Below are 13,716 nucleotides of genomic sequence, written 5' to 3' on the forward strand. Positions count from 1 at the left end.
CCACTTCTTTACTAGATGCAACAAGTCATAGGCCTGGGAGCGTACGGGTTTGGCTTCCTCATAGAACCACTGATTTACCCGCTGAGCCCGTACATAGGTATTCACCCCCAACCGAGCAAGTATTTTGGCTTTCAGGGTCGCATAGTCTATGGCGTCCTCGGTACAGAGGTCCAGGTACGCTTTTTGAGGCTCCCCCGTCAGATAGGGCGACAATACCTCAGCCCACTGGGGGGTCGGCAGCTTTTCCCGCTCGGCCACCCGCTCAAACACCGCCAGGAACGCTTCCACATCATCCCCCGGGATCATCTTTTGCAACGCTTGTCTCACCGTTTTCCGGACGCTGCCGTCATCACCCGGTCCCGGGGTTGTTGCTGCCGGTCCGGCACGGATCGCCTTGGCCAGTAGAACCATCTGTTCTTGGTGCCTTTGTTCCTGCAATTGCAAGGCTTGCTGCTGACGTGCATTGGCCTGAACCAGCTGCTTTAGGATGTCCTCCATGGCGTCGCCGGGTTTGGGCTGTAGTATAGCTGCTTGAATCCAGGACATGTGCTACCGGGTCACCATCAATGGAAGCTACACCTCACCGGGCTGGCATGCCCGCATTCTCCACCATATGTGAGGTAGCGCGGTCGGCTGCGCGGCCGAAGACACGGGATCCAGGCACCAAGGGTCACAGCACACGGTTTATTGTACAAATCACAAAGTCCAATACACTGTACACTTGTTACTCCGGCAGAGACTCAGGGAGTTGTGTTCACTCCCTCACACACTAGGCAACCACGCCCATGTTCCTGGTTTCTTTTAACCCTCCTTTCAGCCTGTAGAGAAACAGGATTAACCCTGGAGTGGACTTGCTTACTATACATGGAGGGAGCACAACCGGGGCGAGACGTACCGGCCGTCATGGACCAGCCCGGTCACAGTCTCACAGCACTCATCAGTGATTTCTCACTGACGTGTTTCCGTCATGTCTCCATGCGTGTCCGTGATTTTCGCATGGACACATGCCCATTTTTTTCTAGCATCACTGATGTCCCACGGACCACATTATGGTGTGATCTGTGTAACACGTACCAGAAAAACACGTACATTGAAAATACTCCCCTTCTCCAGCGCTGCTGTTTTCAACCGCTGCTGCCTACTGCTTTCAGGCTGGCTAATTATGGTCATGCATATGTATTTATGCATGGCACTGCAACCCGAAAGTAGCTGCAGCGGGGTCAGCAGCGGCCGGAAACACAGCAGAGCTGAAGAGTTCAGCACCATGGACAGCAGGAATGGGGACAGGTGAGTTTATCTCCATGATCTATCACGAATCACGGAGAGCACATGGATAACCCAGGTATGCCAGTGTATCAAGAGTGGGAGAAGAGAATCGCGTTGACAATTCAACACAATGGGCAGCACTGTGAGCACATCCTTTAGTGGGTTACTGTCGTTGTTCTATGTCATAAACGTGTCAATAACTTGATCATGAATAAAGCTACGTTAAAAATGAGCACACCATTGGGTTGTTTTGTGCAATTCTCTGTGTTTGATGTGTCACGTCACCCCCTTCCCATTGAAAATATTAAAGTTGAATTCAACATGGCGGCTTTGCAGATGGCCGCCATGGGCGTCACCCGGCCTCAAATGTTTGGCTTCTCCCAGGTACTAATATGCCACAAAAGGTAAGGTGATATCAGCAACCACTTCCATTTTATCAGGGAGTATCCATACTTGTGGCCCACCCTGTATATATGTACGTGGCTATTTGGGAGCTAATAGCATAGATAGGGGGCTTATACTGTATATAGGAGGCTATGAGGGGGCTCATAGTATATATGGGAGGCTAGTTGGAGCTCATATTATTATATATAGGGGCTATGTTGGGGCTCATACTGTATATAGGAGGCTATGTTGGGGCTCATATTGTACAAAGGGGGCTATGTGAGGGCTCATACTGTATATAGGGGGCTATGTGGGGTCTCATGCTGTATAGAGAGAGAGACTATATGGAGGCTCACATTGTATATAGAATGTATATAGACAGTCTATGTGGGGACTCATACTGTACAAAGGTGGCTATGTGCAGGCTCATATTGTATATAGTGTGTTTACCCATATCCTTTCCACCCCCATTAACTTGAGAACGGCGGCAGCTATAGGCTATAGGCATAGAAGTGGTGTCTAGGTATAGTAAAGTATCCATGCACTACGCAATGAAACCACCTATAGCGCCACCTGGTGAAAAACAACGGAGTTAGCATTTTTATCTCGAAAACGGAACGAGATAGAGAAAAAAAAGTGAATTACAAAGTTGTAGGGCATCATCATTTCAATACGAATCGACACCTTGCATACAGAAATGCAGTGATTAGAACGTGTAAAACTCACAAGGCTGCAGATGTGAAGCGATACCTCATGGAGACCTTCTTAGAAGTCATTGGGTATGGTAGCTGTGTGGAGTGGCCTCCACCCTCACCTGACCTGACCCCATTGGACTTCTTTCAGTGAGGTCACATCAAACAGCAAGTGTCTGTGACCCCTCCACCAACATTGCAGGACCTACGAGGACGTATCACAGATGATTGTGCAAACGTGTCGCCTACCTTATTACACAACTGTCCAGAGGCCAGATGTGCATTGCAGCTGACAATGGAAACTTTGAGCATCAAAGTTAAATGAGCGCCATATGCGTGACCAGCATTCAATGTTTTGGGGGGGTCGTGGGTTTCATATCATAGCATTTCTGTATGCAAGTTGTCGATTCGTATTGTATTGATGATGCCCTGCAATTTTTTAATTCACTTTTTTTCTCTATCTCGTTATGTTTTCAAGATAAAAATGCTAACTCTGTTGCTTTCCACCAGGTGGCGCTATAGGTGGTTTCATTGCGTAGCGCATGGCTACTTTACTATACCTAGACAGAATATGGGTGGACACACTGTATAGAGATGCTATGTGGTGGCTTACACTGAATATAGAGTGTATACAATGAGGCTGTGGGGACTCATACTGTATATAAAGTGGCTCTGTTATTGTTCATACTCATATATATATTTTGTGGGTTGTGTGCAGGCTCATACATCATATAGGGGGATGTATGATAATATTACTATAAAATTTACATTATTGTAATTAATATGTTAATATTATTGAGCATAAATAATTTCAGGCTATTGGTTCAGCCATCCACACCAGTCACTGTCTCTCATGTTGCCTGTCGGGAAAATTAATTGCCCACCCCTGGTCTATAAAAAAGGAGTGAACCCTCCCTTCATGGCTGCACTACATACAATAGGAGTAAATATAAGACAAAACCACAACAGTAAAACAAATTCACACCCATCAGGAGAAATAATACAGTACTTTATCAAGGCAAAGACACTTCTGCATAGAGAGAGAAAACAAGTAGTCAGTTACCTAGGCAATTAAACAGTCAAATCACTCCCCCATGATTAAAAACATATAATTACACAGCAGGCCTCCCACAGTTTGGGGGAATTTTTTTTTTAGAAACCAAACAATATCATTAACCTTTTAAATGTCTTTTTTCTCTAGGCGCGGCACCACATGGCATTTAAAGTATTTACAAATTTCATCCGGTTTCAATATTCATGGTCCAAGTATGGCTGTGAAACGTGGACCGACTGTTTTTATCCTGACCCAAAGTCAACAGCTTCAAAGGTGTATAAGAACCTGTTTGGTTGAAGTCAGGAGACCTGAGGTTGGACCAGAAATCATGGTCCGTACTTGGTAAAAGTCCAAGGCTACAATTTCAGGTTAACACAGCCCAGTGATATATGGCTGAATAGTAGATTGTAGCCTATTCGTAGACATCAGAGAAGGGACCAGGACATCTTGAGGTTAGGTCATACAAGGCTGTAGAGGGATCTTGAGGTTAGGTCACACAAGGCTGTAGTGGGATCTTGGGGTTAGGTCATACAAGGCTGTAGAGGGATCTTGAGGTTAGGTCACACAAGGCTGTAGTGGGATCTTGAGGTTAGGTCACACAAGGCTGTAGTGGGATCTTGAGGTTAGGTCACACAAGGCTGTAGTGGGATCTTGAGGTTAGGTCACACAAGGCTGTAGTGGGATCCTGAGGCTAGGTCACCCAAGGCTGTAGTGGGATCTTGAGGTTATGTCATACAAGGCTGTAGAAGAAGTATAAAAAAAACCTGTCTCCTCACAGATTTGTGCTTGTGTGTCGGTCATCAGCCTTCTCTTTGAACTACTCATTACCTAATCATATAAGGACTTATGAGTCTAGACGAGCCCTATTAACTTGTAAATAGACAAAAAATAAAATTCTTATTAAAAAGTTCTGTATACTAGGAAACTATGGTAGCTTCTGGCATGAGGCCTACACCCTAATCATACCTATGCCAGCATATTCAACCTAATGCTAAAGAATAAAAGAGCATCGAGACCACCCTAAATTCTGCAGTAAACTAATATCCACTTTATATTAAAATGATTTTACAGTAGATAAAAATTATTTATATAATAACTACTGACAGCAATTGTTAAAAAATAAAATTTTAAATCCTGAGTCAAGAAGAAACAGTGCTATGGGACCCACTTTAAATTCACCATTCCTGACGCCCTTGCTAGACTGCACCCTTCACATTATTCTCATGTCATTCCCGCCAGCTGCATCACATGACCTCAGCTTTCTATACTTACACCTATTAGATCATGTTATGTAACTAACACAGGGCGGAATGATAATAATACAAGTAGGACTGCCTCCACACCATGATGAGTGGCAAGGAGGCGGCATTGAGCCCTCAGTGCATTTGGGAAAAAAACTGCAGAATACACTAATCTTATCCCTTCCTCAGATGAGACCTGACCATTAAAGGGATCTTCATTGATGGGTATAACTGGATAGTGCTTGTGAGAATAAGCAACTTTCCAATGTACTATATATTAAAATGCATCCTCATGTATATATATATTTTTATGTATTTTTTGTTTACGCTCCTCCCTAGGCTCACCACTGTAGACAATAACTGTTGTTCAAACATTTGCAGTGCTTACAAGCTCTTTTCAATAAAGCTTGCAAGCACTGCTCTGAAGTTGTCCAGGTTGCTGCACAGGGTTAGTTCCCTATCAAGGTTAGCCTCAATATCATTGCACTCCTCTGAAGCTGCGGAGGAAAAGCAGAAAAGCTAACTCTGCATGTAGCATCAGAGTGGCACAGTTAGGGTCAAGACTTAACAATGATGTTGGTCAGAACTGTCAATCAAGCAGGAAAGCATTGCCCTTTAGCAAGCAAGAAGCCAGGAGGCTTGGACACAGTACTCTCCACCCTAAGATGACTGAACAACCCTCATTAAATTTAATGACAGTATTAAAAAATTGATCCCATTTGGATGATATCAGGTTTTCATCCAGATTTATTATACACTTCTCTTAACTTAGTCTAAGGTCTATTTCAAATGAAAGTATATGTTCTCTATGTTGGCTTTAGGTGTCAGTGTATGCATCGGGACTTCTGTACTAGTCTCCTGACATGAACTCAACAGCCTTACATATGCCTATGCGGCTGTTGAGTCCAGTCAAGAAACAGTTGGCCCATGAAGAAATTGCAGTTCATACAAAGTCATGTGAAGCTGGCCTAATGCACATACAAAAAAGCATCCAAGGTGAAAATCACCTAGGTAACGAAGGTACCTCACAAAATTAAGGTGAAATTAACAATGCGATAATTAAAACGTAACCTTTAATATGATTAGATAATAAAACGCATAAAACCAAAATGTGCCCGTGTATAAAAATACTGTCAGTTTGCAGTATAATTCAGGTGACCCATGGACCAACCAGTATACTCCTGGGTATCGCCTACTTACGGTATATACCCAGCGGGGAATACAAAGTGTAACGGCAGGGACAGGTACCAAACAGTGGTTCTATGCAAGATAGACTCAAACTAGGGATGTCAACAATCTCACAATATTTAAATAAGGAGCGATCTCACCCAGTTCATAATAATATAGGTATAATAAATGACCATTCAGTCACTTATTATACCTAGCTGGGATCAGTTAGGGATGTATGGTCCTTTTGTTTGAGAATTGAGCGGTACATACATCTCCCCTGACAAGCCGGAGGTGGCGAAACGCGTAGGGAGGCACCAGGATTGGATGGGGGCAGTCGCAGTTTAAGGTCAGCTGTGGCCTTCCCTTGTAAGGGCGGGAGCTTTTTGGTGGAGGGCCAGTGCGTTATTGTGAAGCAAGGCCCTGCTCCTGACCCATTTTCATCTGACCAGAGTGGACGGTACGCTGGCAGGATGGACAATTGATGGCTGAACTGAGTGAGATCGCTCCTTATTTAAATATTGTGAGATTGTTGACATCCCTAGTTTGAGTCTATCTTGCATAGAACCACTGTTTGGTACATGTCCCTACCGTTACACTTTGTATTCATCGCTGGGTATATAAGTAGGTGTGTACTGGTTGGTCCATGGGTCACCTGAATTATACTGCAAACTGACAGTATTTTTATACATGGGCACATTTTGCTTTTATGTGTTTTATTATCTAATCATATTAAAGGTTAAATTTTAATTATCCTAATGCACATCCAAAATACAGTGTGTAATTAAGCAGGATGTATCAATACTGGATCAGATTTTACATCTTTATTTCCATTAATTGCTATTATTTTCTATTGAGCCAAAACAGATCCAGGTTTTGTGAAAATGAAAATAACCAAAATTAATTCAAATATAGATCCAAAGGCTGATCTAATACTGATGAAATGCCAATGAAATAATGATGCATCTGCTAATGACATAATATGATGGATGAATCTGTATTTTAAAGATGTTGACCAGCACAGTTCATTTTTTAGCAATCACTGGAGCTTTGTGTTAATCCTAACAGTGTGTAATACACACACTGTTCGGATTCAGCTCTGCTTGCCTGTTCAGTCGATTATGTAACTACAAGTGTGTGATTTGCATAATTTTGTTCAATTAGTCAATCGCTTCTCTTTCTATTTTGTATTTTGTATTGAGATAATTGGATGAGAAGCTACTTGGCATATGACCATAGGTAGCTAAATCGCCTGCTTGTGGTCATGTGACAACCACTTAAACTGACAGAGCCAAATCCTGACAGTGTGTATGTTACATACTGTTAAGCTAGGTTCGCACCAGAGTATAAAAAAAATCTGTCAAATTTTCATCCAGAAAATTGGGACAATTTTCTCTCACTTGTCATCCGTGTGTTGTCCGTATGCAATCCATTTTTTACAGTGTCATTTATTAATCATTTACAGGACCATTTACAGTTTCTAATGCTACAAAAGGATAAATTACATATAAAAAGCGGATGATATATTGTGGCATTAATTTTTTTCTTGCACCCATAGACTTGAATGGGTGAGTCCCATCTGATTCAGAGCCAAATCGCAACATGATGCGTTTTTTGTCACAGATTCTGTCAATGAAAAAATTGGTTATCTACACTGCTTCATTAAATTACATGTGTCAGTGTGCTACTGTATCTAATAAAAAAAAAATCAGATGGCACACATCTAATGTATACAGTCTCAATGAGCCCTTTGGATTCAGCTTAGGCCTCTTTCACACATCAGTTTTTTACGATCAGGCACAATCCGGCTTGTGCCTGATGCGACAGATCCGTCGCAGATTGTATAAATACTGATGCGACGGATGCAAAAAAACAGATCCGTCTCATTTTTTCCCTTCAGGCTGAAGGTTATTTGCTATGGAGGAGAGCAAGAGAGACATACATACTGCTTTTTAAAAAAAGGACATAAAAAATGGGCATGTAAATATCCGTATTGATGTATATTAGCACCGTAAAAAAAAACTGTTTCAATATAAAGTACAAATATGTAAAATAAAGAAAAAAATTAAGATGGAAAAAAAAGTTTTTATTTCTCAAAATGTGCTTCATAATGTACGGTATAGCTAGGTTGTAAAATTCCTTTAATAAAGTGTGTCGCCCGGGGACCAGGGGTACTCGGATCCGGGCCACGGGGTCACTTCTGTGGGTATCACGGTGGCGTGACCCGGTCTGTGATCCCAGGCTCCACAGTAAAAGGGGATTTGGTAAGGGAGATTGTCCGTGACGCCACCCACGGGTTGTGGTGATGGTGGACACCACCGCTGCGATGAAGGTGCGGGACTCCCGGGAACGGTGTTGGGATGCAGCTTAGGATGTTAACCCCTCCGTGGGTAGGGGCAGTTGGTCCCGGGGCCCGTTCGGGGATAAGCAGGGAGCAGGGCGCAGTGCTGCGGTGCGGTGCCCGAGGGCACGGGCGTACTCACAAGTATTTCACACAGAGTCACTGGTAAACTAGGAATTGCCGGTGTCCGCAGCCTTCGGTACGGGGAGTGTTAGTGTCCCACACACGGTGCAGCAGCTCCTGTTGTTCTTTCCCTGCAGCCAGGTGCCTCTCTCTCCACTCTCTTCCTCTTTCTCCTCAGCCGAGAACGGGGAATCCACTCCCCTGCAGTGATCCGGATCACCCTAGGTACCGAGGGGCCACTACCCTGCCCCGGCTACCTCTGGCCCCTTCCTCACTAACAGCCTGTCCCGGCCCTCTCGGAGCACGCTTCTCTATCAGCCTGGGAGCTACAACTCCAGACTCCTCTTCTGTCTCTCTCTCCACACACTCTGCTCCGCTTTTCTCTTACCCTGGGGGATGTGGTTTGTCCTGCTGCATCGGTGTGGGATCAGGTTACCAAGGAGGATTAACTCTTTCTGTGACAACCTGGCTTTGCCAGGGCGTCACACAAGCATTACAATATGTGCTGGAGTATCAGGCAGTATCGTATGGGAACACAACATGCTCAGTGAAGTCTACCAAATAGTATACTTTGTTTACACTAAAAACAATCCAAAAAAGGAGTATACAGCGTATCACTTTCTCTATTCCGTCATCTGCAGATCTGATATTCCATTATTTTGCAGATCTTTGCAGGACACAAGTCCTGGGTCACCAGCTTTCTGGATTATTGGAAGTCTGACCTTCACATGATAAAATATAAATATTCTAAATATTATATTACATATATATATATATATATATATATATATTATATAATTTTATATATATATATATATATATATATATATATATCTATATATATATATATATATATATATAGATATATATATATATATATATATATATATAGATATATATATATATATATATAATATATATATATATAATATATATACAGTTAGGTCCAGAAATATTTGGACAGTGACACAAGTTTTGTTATTTTAGCTGTTTACAAAAACATGTTCAGAAATACAATTATATATATAATATGGCTGAAAGTGCACACTCCCAGCTGCAATATGAGAGTTTTCACATCCAAATCGGAGAAAGGGTTTAGGAATCATAGCTCTGTAATGCATAGCCTCCTCTTTTTAAAGGGACCAAAAGTAATTGGACAAGGGACTCTAAGGGCTGCAATTAACTCTGAAGGCGTCTCCCTCATTAACCTGTAATCAGTGAAGTAGTTAAAAGGTCTGGGGTTGATTACAGGTGTGTGGTTTTGCATTTGGAAGCTGTTGCTGTGACCAGACAACATGCGGTCTAAGGAACTCTCAATTGAGGTGAAGCAGAACATCCTGAGGCTGGAAAAAAAAGAAAAAATCCATCAGAGAGATAGCAGACATGCTTGGAGTAGCAAAATCAACAGTCGGGTACATTCTGAGAAAAAAGGAATTGACTGGTGAGCTTGGGAACTCAAAAAGGCCTGGGCGTCCACGGATGACAACAGTGGTGGATGATCGCCGCATACTTTCTTTGGTGAAGAAGAACCCGTTCACAACATCAACTGAAGTCCAGAACACTCTCAGTGAAGTAGGTGTATCTGTCTCTAAGTCAACAGTAAAGAGAAGACTCCATGAAAGTAAATACAAAGGGTTCACATCTAGATGCAAACCATTCATCAATTCCAAAAATAGACAGGCCAGAGTTAAATTTGCTGAAAAACACCTCATGAAGCCAGCTCAGTTCTGGAAAAGTATTCTATGGACAGATGAGACAAAGATCAACCTGTACCAGAATGATGGGAAGAAAAAAGTTTGGAGAAGAAAGGGAACGGCACATGATCCAAGGCACACCACATCCTCTGTAAAACATGGTGGAGGCAACGTGATGGCATGGGCATGCATGGCTTTCAATGGCACTGGGTCACTTGTGTTTATTGATGACATAACAGCAGACAAGAGTAGCCGGATGAATTCTGAAGTGTACCGGGATATACTTTCAGCCCAGATTCAGCCAAATGCCGCAAAGTTGATCGGACGGCGCTTCATAGTACAGATGGACAATGACCCCAAGCATACAGCCAAAGCTACCCAGGAGTTCATGAGTGCAACAAAGTGGAACATTCTGCAATGGCCAAGTCAATCACCAGATCTTAACCCAATTGAGCATGCATTTCACTTGCTCAAATCCAGACTTAAGACGGAAAGACCCACAAACAAGCAAGATCTGAAGGCTGCGGCTGTAAAGGCCTGGCAAAGCATTAAGAAGGAGGAAACCCAGCGTTTGGTGATGTCCATAGGTTCCAGACTTAAGGCAGTGATTGCCTCCAAAGGATTTGCAACCAAATATTGAAAATAAAAATATTTTGTTTGGGTTTGGTTTATTTGTCCAATTACTTTTGACCTCCTAAAATGTGGAGTATTTGTAAAGAAATGTGTACAATTCCTACAATTTCTATCAGATATGTTTGTTCAAACCTTCAAATTAAACGTTACAATCTGCACTTGAATTCTGTTGTAGAGGTTTCATTTCAAATCCAATGTGGTGGCATGCAGAGCCCAACTCGCGAAAATTGTGTCACTGTCCAAATATTTCTGGACCTAACTGTATAGATATATATATATATACATTATATTCTCTGGATGAACAGAACGCCTGATTTCCAGCTGCAGTAGTTGGAAATACATAGACAGAGGAGAATATTAAATAAAAGAATGACATACAGTAACAACTGTAGCCCCTGAAATCTGCTCCCGGGGATCCTTTTACTATAGGCCTTTTATTACAATCTCTGTCTTGGTGAAACTTGTAAAACACTGTTCCAGCAACGCGCCAGAAGTTTTTACATGAGTCTCTTGAAAATGAGGACTTCATGTGGGTGTTACAGAAACCTAAAGCATGACAAAAGTATATCTGTCTGCCATAAAAGAATCGCTAAGTCCTAATATCTATATGGGCAAGGGATGCCAAGCCCGGTGTATTCAGGGAGGGCCGAGCGGATATCACTGCCAATCTATAATTGCACATGGAATATTTAGTATCAGTATTCCAGGATTACGTGACTTTGGGCTCACAGATTTAACACTTTTTTTCCGAGCTCGTCTTGCTCAAGTCTTTTTCAGCAAGTTTGAGATGAAGCAGCTGACAAGTGATATCTGGGGTGTAATGCAGGAGGCTTTGCCCAGCTGGCTGGACATGTTGGAGCCACCAGCTTGGTACAGTCACTGGCCATAAAATGGGCAATACCTTCCTCAAGATATGGAGACTTGGAAGTCCTTCACCTGGGCAGAAGACTGGCCAGCCACACCCTCACACGTGACACTTCTAAGGTGCAAGTCCTAATGAGTTCACCTCTGTGCCATAAAGACCAGTGTGACCCTGATGTGCCACAAAGACCAGGGGGAACCTGCTGTGCCACAATGACCAGTGTAACCTCGCTGTGCCACAAAGACCAAGGTTACCCTAATGTGCCACAAAGACCAGGAGGAACCTGCTGTGCCACGAACACCTAGGGGACCCTGCTGTGCCACAAAGAGCAGGGTGACCCTGCTGTGCCACAAAGACCAGTGTAATCTTGCTGTGCTACAAACATCAGGGGACCCTGCTGTGCCACAAAGACCAGGGTGAACCTGCTGTGCCATAAAGAGCAGGGGGAACCTGCTGTGCTACAAACATCAGGGGACCCTGCTGTGCCACAAAGACCAGGGTGAACCTGCTGTGCCACAAAGACCAGGGTGAACCTGCTGTGCTACAAACCTCAGGGGACCCTGCTGTGCCACAAAGACCAGGGTGAACCTGCTGTGCCATACAGACCAGAGGGAACCTGCTGTGCCACAAAGACCAGTGTAACCTCGCTGTGCCACGAACATCGGGAGACCCTACTGTGCCACGAACATCGGGTGACCCTGCTGTGCCACGAACATCGGGGGACCCTGCTGTGCCACGAAGACCAGGGTTACCCTGGTGTGCCACAAACACCAGGGTTACCCTGCTGTACCACAAACACCAGGGTGACCCTGCTGTACCACAAACACCAGGGTGACCCTGCTGTACAACAAACACCAGGGTGACCCTGCCATCCTCCATCCAGCACCTGAGCCACTGTCAGGATGGCACAGGTGCACCTCGTACAATGTGTCTGTGCCCAATCTTCTGCCTCTGCTTCTCTGGTCACCATCCTATAGTGGCACATACATATAGTAAGAGCTGCACGCTGTAATTCTTGCAGGAAAATGCTTGCCATTGTCTCAATTGCATTACATCATGCTTAGTGCTCCTCCCACTTAACTCCTGCCTGACCGGTGCCTTCCATGCACTGAAGAAAATGACTATAGTAAGTAATAGAAACATAAGAAAAATAAAGCAGCAATAATAGAATATATATATACCTGGCATTCATGCCAAGCAGATGGCAGCCAGTGCTGGCTGTGATGTGCACATGCATGCATGGTTCTAGGGAGGGATCTGCATGCATTGGCCAACTTTACTATCTGCTTCAATAATGCTTACATAGGATCTGATAAGAAGAAGACAATGCCTCTACCTGATCTTCAGCTTCTGCTCCTTCCTTCAAGAAATCAATGAGCTCAGTCTGCAGTCTCCCTTCACACAGAGGATCCCTCCTGGAGCATGTCCCCATCAATCCCAGCCCAGATCTCACTATATGCAGGGGGCACAGCAGCCTGCAGGCACCAGTGTGCAGCCAGAAGCAGCCTGGCACCTGGGCATGTCTGCCTCCCCTCTCAGCACCCAAATGGAAAGGCATCCATGGCAAAAATGGCACATTACAAATTTTGCAATGGGAAGCAGAGCTCGGGTGAAACCATTGTTTAGAGCAGAGGAGGGGAGGTGTCTCTTAAAGCTCCAGCATCATCTGCCAGCTCCCTGCCACTGGAGTATACTATTCTACATCACCTTCCTTAGTAGAATGCATATGTTATTATATAGCTATAAATATATATAAATAATATATATGTGTGTGTGTGTATAAACATAATAATAATTTTAATAATATAAATATATTAATAATATAACATATGCACTCTTAACGTGTGTGTGTGTGTATATATACAATATACATATGTGTGTGTATATATATGTGCGCGTGTGTGTATGGGTATATTTATATGCATATATGTGTGTATGTGTGTGTGTATATATATATATATATATATATATATATATAATATTAGGTGTCAGACACAATCTTGACACATTCTGGTTTTCAGGTGGTAAAATATTTTCATTAATTCATAATATGGATATTCATAATATAGATATTAGTCTAGAGATATTTGCTATTTGATAATTGCCTATCATTCTTCCTACAATTTGGGTTATGATTACCCACCTTTCCTAGACCCCTGAGACCTGAGAGAAGGGATGAATTATTGTGTAAGTAGGCAGAATTGCTATTCTGGAGCCTCAAAAAGTTGGGAGAATGATATGTGGTTACTATCTTTTGTT

The 13,716-nt window shown here is 43.2% G+C and overlaps 1 protein-coding gene across 7 annotated transcripts in view; it reads right to left on the reverse strand.

Moving 5' to 3' along the window:
* Positions 1-13,074, reverse strand: part of PPFIA2 (PPFI scaffold protein A2) — a 575,559-nt gene extending 562,485 nt beyond the window's left edge. For 4 of the 7 annotated variants that reach the window (XM_075344770.1, XM_075344767.1, XM_075344769.1 and 1 more), the window contains exon 1: positions 12,794-13,072. The gene's annotated coding sequence lies outside the window, so the exon portion shown is untranslated. Of the gene's footprint in view, positions 1-12,793 lie in introns of all 7 variants that reach the window. The other 3 variants (XM_075344764.1, XM_075344763.1, XM_075344766.1) reach the window with 2 other exon arrangements.
* Positions 13,075-13,716: the final 642 nt, after the last annotated feature.

The sequence above is a fragment of the Anomaloglossus baeobatrachus genome, chromosome 4, assembly GCF_048569485.1.
Source record: "Anomaloglossus baeobatrachus isolate aAnoBae1 chromosome 4, aAnoBae1.hap1, whole genome shotgun sequence".
Classification (NCBI taxonomy): Eukaryota; Metazoa; Chordata; class Amphibia; order Anura; family Aromobatidae; genus Anomaloglossus; species Anomaloglossus baeobatrachus.